Source organism: Drosophila serrata, unplaced genomic scaffold (assembly GCF_035046125.1).
Source record: "Drosophila serrata isolate PLE 108 unplaced genomic scaffold, ASM3504612v1 contig_276, whole genome shotgun sequence".
NCBI lineage: Eukaryota > Metazoa > Arthropoda > Insecta > Diptera > Drosophilidae > Drosophila > Drosophila serrata.
In genome coordinates, this window is record NW_028257174.1 from 11,144,440 (window position 1) to 11,151,371 (window position 6,932).

The following is a 6,932-nucleotide window of genomic DNA, read 5'->3' on the forward strand; positions in this document are numbered from 1 at the left end:
TTTCAGCTTCCAGTGGCCAGTTCCCACCCTTTGGGATTAACCCCTTCCCAAACCATGACACCGGGACCCCTTTTGTGGGGTCTCCGGGACATTAGATGCGCCTGCTAACTGCTTGGAAACACCTGCAGAGGCATCTTCTTATCGCTGCTGCGGGCTGCTCGGACTCACCTCTGTGCGTAATTAAAACAGATTATATTGGCTACCTGGAAGACTAGAGAACTAAAGAACTGAAAAACTGGGGCTAACCGCATAGTTGACCCTAATTTTAAACTATCAATAACTGCTGTGAACTGGACCCAAAACAGAGGGAACCGCCAAAAACCGTACCCGAGAAACAAAGTCAAGATTTCGATCGTGCGCACAGTCAAAACAATAAAATTAATGTCTCCGCTTGGGTTCACGGGGTTCATGGCGGGGCCCGGGATCAGCGGGTGCCACTTAAGTGATCCCTGAAAATGGAATTCCACTAGAACCCTAAACAGGTAGCAGTTGTTAAGAGTCGTTGGACAACAAATATAACCACACCAAGCTGTGTTCAAGGTAACTAACATCGAACGATGCTGGAAGAGGTTAAAGTGGATGTTATATCCCTGAATATTTGGTATATTCCGTGTATTGTAATATTTTCTAATGTGTTATAAGTGGTAAGAAAATTAAGAGTCTTTCACAGAAGAAACTATCCCCAAGGAACTTGGTTTTACCTAAAGGAATATGTGTATAAATTGGTATATGCTCAGCTAAGGTTTAATATTGTATTCTAAACAGTAAATCGTATTGAAAAATAGTAAATATATATAAGAATTCACAAACAATTTTTTTATAAACCAATTGTAATAGTATTCTTAAATTGCTGGCTATTCCAATATCTTGTAATTCTTTCTTTCACTTTCCATCTGATCAAAAGGCAAATGAAGACTTGCATGCCCAGCGGCTTTCTTTAAAATCCAACCAGGGATTGGTAAGGTTAAACTTTATAGTTTTCTGTCATAGTTTCCCAGACCTCAGAGTCTCGACTTTTGTAAGCTGCTAAATATCATTTTTCAAAGCAAACACTTAAGACCCGGGAACCCGCAGCTGCCCCGGCGACACATGTGCGTCGATTGGTGGGGGTAAATAGATGAGGACCCTATGCACACAGACATATAAAACAATTATTATAATTAATAAGTTAGTTTTGTCCCACGTGCCGGCACAAACAACACCCTTACCATCCCAATTCTCTACAAAAGTTGCCCTGGAATTGCGCGCCATAAGATTAAGCATGAAAAATGTTTCGAATTTCGTCTCCCGTAATTAATCTTCATCTGGGCGATATGCTAGCTCCTTCGTGTGAGGCGGATAACATGCAAAAGAGTTAAATAATTATAAGTACACACTACTCGCATGATGGTAAGGGTAGCAACCCTTTTGTACATGCATGCACTACAACAAAAATTGGAAGGTATCAGAAAAGAAATGTCCAAAATATCACCCTAAATATTTATTCGATATTTAGAGCTTTGATATTAAACCTTTATAAATACCGATATTATTGGAAAATATCTTTAACATTTTATTTAATTACTTGTTTTTTTATTTTTGAATTTATTGATTTCAAAGTGCCTTTTTCTTGCCGTGTAGCTGCTCCTGGTTCCCCCTAGAAACACCATTTTTAAGCTCTACAAATAGTTGAGCAGCTGTGTCCTGGCGAATCAGAAGAATATATATGAAGATAGTGAATCAAGGAATTACCTTGCTATGGCCTTGTTTATTCACCTGCAATTCTCAACGAAATCTTCATACATAAGGATTTACCAATATAAATAAGTAAAGTTTCTTTGTAACAACATAAAAGAAATCATCCAAAAGTGGCATATTTAACATATTTCTGAATATCAGTTAAATATTTAATAATAATTAAATTAGTTCCAGCATCACCGGTCAAATCGATTTAGATTTATATAAAAGAGACTTATAAACAAATACTTATACTTTTTGCAATAAAAACTCAATTTTTAAGCTTAATTTCCTGCTCAAGCCATAATTTTCAGTCTCTTTAGTGACTGAATTTATATTAATTGTACAATATACATATTTTATTAATAGGTTTATGTTCACATACACACAACCATAGTCATGTCAGAAAAGTTTAATTGAGAGAATTTAATTAAATTGACCCACAAAATAATAAAGGAGTAAGGAAAAATGGAAATTCCAACGCATTTTGTAAAAGGGATTTTTATTTTTATCCGGAATTATTAATGAGCTCAGGAGCTTTGGGAGTCGCAGTAATTTGGAAGAGCTTAAGCAAATATTAAATGCAGTTTCTGGCTGGGCAAAACAACAAAAATGGTTCGTTCGTTCGTTCAAAAGGAAAATGCCAGATGGAAATGGTGAGATGGGGAAATTTGTGGCTGCTCGACGGAGTGAAAAACAATAAATAATGCAGCCAATTAAAACTTTGGCTGTTTGGCTTCAAATTCAACACCAACAAGGGCAACACCAACACCAACAGCAACACCAACACCAACAGCAACACCAACAACAACACCAAACACCAATAACAATGGCAATACGTGTGGAAACAACAAAATGCTACAACTACAACAACTAATTGACAAACAACAGCAAATTGAATGCAATAAAGCACATTGCATGTGGGTTAACTTATATGCAGCACTGTTCCGATAACACCTCCCTATACATAAGTGTATCGAAAGCACGCATTTATCCATAGATATACAAGCTAATGGATATATGCAGCTCATATATAGTACATATATGTATGCTATGCTCATCTATCTGGTATCTGGTCGGTGTGATGTGATGGACAGACAACAATCAATTACAAAAAGAAAAAAACATAATAATAATAAAAACAACAATTAATGTTATATAAGATTGATCAGACTTTGTAATACCCTGTGATGGGAATGTTAATGCAATAATTTAAATTAAACAATACAATATCATTATTGTGCTTTAATTAAATTATTATCTCTGAGATAAATTGAGTAATATTTTTATGTTTTTATATGAAACTATGTTTAAAATTCATTTTAATTTAATAATAATTTTAATTTTAATAATTAGGCTGATAAATTATTTTTGTACATGGGAATTTAAGATGCATTCCTACGTTTGATAATTTTAGTGTCAAGATTAATATTTTTGATTTTAATAAAAAGTCTAAGGGAATATTTTCCAGTATATAAACTTAATAAATCTTTTTATTTAAAAGTAAATTAGCCGATTTTTGAATCATTTTAAATAAATAATTACAAATGTATTACTTTGTATTCGATTCGAATTAGGTAATATTAAAGGGTTCAAGTATTTATATTCTTTTTCATTATTTACTCAAAGAATTCCTCAAATTTTTTTAATAATTTTTTTTTAAAGGGTATTTAAAATGGTCGGATATCAGTATTACGGCTGCAGCACGCATCTGATCGAGAAAAAGAAATAAAAGCAGCAGTTTATATGGACCCAGAGCCAGGCCCAGACCCGTCCAGCCTCTCGGCTACTCGAAATTATTATTATAAACTTCTTCACTTTTAATGGAATTGTTATCAAAACACATTAAAAAGGACAGGCGAGCGGTATGGTTGAGTAGAGGGGGGTAGCTGGGGGCAGGGGCGGGATTGGAGGGGCAAAAACGGGGACACGCAACCCGAACGCATCGCATCCGCATCCCAACGAGAGAACCAATCAAATGCACTTTGTCAATGCCAATTCACACAATAAATCTACAGCCAGATAGCAAAGTGCCAGACAAGGCAGCAGGAGGGGAGGGGAGAGAGGTGGCTTTATGGGGGTTATTGAGATGTGCACTGAAAGAAATCCAATTGCTAATTGACTTTATTAGTGATTAGGCAAAAGACCAAAAGCAATAAAAGTTTTGGAGGTTTTTTAAAGTTGAGAAGTTGTATAAATTTGTTATGAAATATTTTGTGAAATATATGTTTGTACTTGAAAAATGTGTTAAACAGAATTTAGATTTATGTATCGATTTAATTAATATATATTTCTGCATAATATTTCGATTCAGTTTTGATATTTTCAGTTTTTTTTATCCACCTATTTACTTAGACTTGAAGTATAACTATTATAAATTTTCCTTAACAACAGCAACATTGTTTTTTTTTTCTAAGTGTAGGATGGCAAAGGGGAAAATGGAAGAGAGCTGCTTTGACAGCGAGCAGAGCAACAAAGGAGCGAAGCATGAGAAACGACTTGGTTAGCAAAAGGTTTACCAACAAAAAATTAAGTCTAACTTAAGAAAAACTTAACTGTCTTATAAAAAGAAAGCTAAATTTGGCTCGCCAAAGAAATCCAATCCAAATTAAATAGAAAATAAGAGTGGAGCTTTCTTTTAATATTTACAAGTTCACAAATTCCCAAGAAAAACAAGAAAACAAACTAAATTCGAGAAACCGAAATTTCCCTACCCTTCCAGCAAAAAAAAAAACATCATAACTCAGTCAAAAATGCATTAATTTACAATCGAGAAGCTGTCCTACGCCAGTTTTTATTAGGTTAATAAATCTGCAAACTCAATTTGAAATTTAAAATGTGTTAAAATTTTCGCAAAATTTTGGTACCATTTTAAGGATGAAACCCCTTGTAAAAATTCGAAAATTTTTGAAATATATATTTTACTTTTGGACATGACCAGATCGACTCAGATTTTCATGCTGATCAAGAATATATATGATTTATAGGGTCGAAAATGACTCCTTCACTTTCTAACAAGCTCATGAGTAAAACTACAAAGGGCACAAAAAAGGTAAACAAAGCCTGCAGCTTTGCCAAATATCAAAGTTAAGAACCACAACAGGGGATCGTAATTCCTCAAACTGCCTCTCTCGCTCTTAGGTTCCACATTTTTTACGGCGAGGGCAAGCACAGTAACGGCAAGGATAAGAGAAGAAAAATAACCGTGCAAAGTCAGAGTAATAGTTTCGTTTCACTTACTCATTTACATTGGTGTTGCCGCAGATCACCACGGCGAATTGGTCGGCGAAATCAAATATTCAAGCACAAGAGAAGGAGAGCGAAAATTTGGCACGCGAAGGTAAAGAAAAACGATGTTAACAGATTCTAACCAGTGTTCACGGCTTAGCTATATGTGACATACTTGAATATGGAAAAGCTCATGAAAATTTTAGCTAGCTTATAGCTAGATATTTTAATTTTATATTCATCTGGCAAATACTATTGTATATTATATAAGATATGTATAGGTATTATTTATACCACGTCTGCTCTCGGTTATAGCTTGTTTTTCATCAATTCTTTTTTTATTTTGCCTATTTTAGCTTTTTTTGCATAGAATCTAGCTGATGCGGGTGGGGGTAACCTGCCAACACTCATCCCAACGGTGAGAGCGAAAATACTCGCGCGAATATAAAGAAAGTCGAGGATAACAGAAAAATGAATATAGAGTTGTCTCACTCACCCCTTTACATCCGTTGTTGCTGCAGCTTGACCGCAACGGCGACTTTGTGCACGGGACACACACATGCACATGAAAAAATGCCTTCTAATTTTCTCAAAGTTATCGCACAGTTTTATACATTTCCTTTACAATTTGTTGCACTTGTACATATGTACAAGAAAACATTAAAGTAACGCGCACTGATCTTGGCTATGTATTGTTTAGGAATTACAAAAAACACGACAGCGGCCTGGCTTATGTTTTGGGGGGTGCTCCCAGTCTTTGTCCCCTCACTTCACTCACACTAACACTTTTCACGGCCGGGACTCGCTAATTTTCCGCACTTCTGGTACTTGCCAAAGTTTTTCCGCCGTTGGTTTTCCTCGTTTTCACTTTTTTCAGCGATCTCCTTGCGTGGCGCCGTTGCCGTTTTCGTTTTATTTTTCTGCTGCTGGTTTTTTTTCCTCCCGCTTCGCCCGATGGCGAGGGAGTAACTGATTTCCAATTGCCGCCGGCAGAGGATGCTAAGCGGTACTGGAAGGCGGCGATGTTTAGGCGATATTTTGGCGATGTTTTGGTGAATTTTAGGCTTGTCGGAAAGAGCGGGTACGGCAATATCGTCAAATATCAGGTGGCCACTTCCAAGTAACTCTCAGTTTTAAATTGGGAGGGAAACGCTGTCTAATTTGAATGTTCTGGTCAAGCGCTAGCTTGTAGCTTATTTTCCTAAATGGGTGAAATAAAAATATAAATAAATATTAAAATAATATAATATAATAAATAAATATATGATAAATATTAAAATATAAAATATGAATATATAAATAAATGTGATATAATATAATATAAAATAATATATGTATGTATTAATGTAACATAAATAATATATTATACTAAAAACCACAAATATCAATATCAAATATACATTTTAATTATAATTTTAGTCACACGGTATAATAAATTATTGCCTAAAAATAATAAGTATGTAATCAAATGACTAAAATTATAATAAAAAGTTTTGATATTTGTGGCTTGTTTATTATTTATTATTTACTTTATATAAATTATTAATATTTTATTTTTTAAACACACATTCTACAAGAAACCTGGGCAGTCATTGACCTCCAAGTCAATGGATAGCCACGTGCCCCCAAGGTTAAAGGGAGTCCAGAGATTCAGGTATATAAGGAGGGGGCATACAAGGAGCAACGTAGATGCCACATGGCATGGATCCCTGAGACAGCCAAGTGGAGCTCTCTACCTGAGAACTAAGAAAGCAAAGCAACACAAAGCGAATAAATTGCGACCACGCCCCACAGCTGGGGGGAAGGATCAGCCTGCTGACACCTAACTTTATGGGGGCTACGCCAGGGAACCCAAAGAGGAGGAGATCGAGGAGGATCTGGCAGGAGGATCCGCCAGGAGTGGCAGAATCTAAAGCCAAGACAGCTGCTACCATTAGACCTCATTATGACCACTTTTCGACCTTATTTCTGACACTCTGTTGATTTCT

General features: G+C 35.6%; 1 protein-coding gene across 2 annotated transcripts in view; it reads right to left on the reverse strand.

Annotated features, from left to right (window-relative positions):
• Nucleotides 1-5,915, reverse strand: part of f (espin protein forked) — an 83,406-nt gene extending 77,491 nt beyond the window's left edge. For both annotated transcript variants that reach the window (XM_086836486.1, XM_086836489.1), the window contains exon 1: nt 5,441-5,915. The gene's annotated coding sequence lies outside the window, so the exon portion shown is untranslated. The remainder of the gene's footprint in view (nt 1-5,440) is intronic.
• Between the last annotated feature and the right edge of the window lie 1,017 nt (nt 5,916-6,932).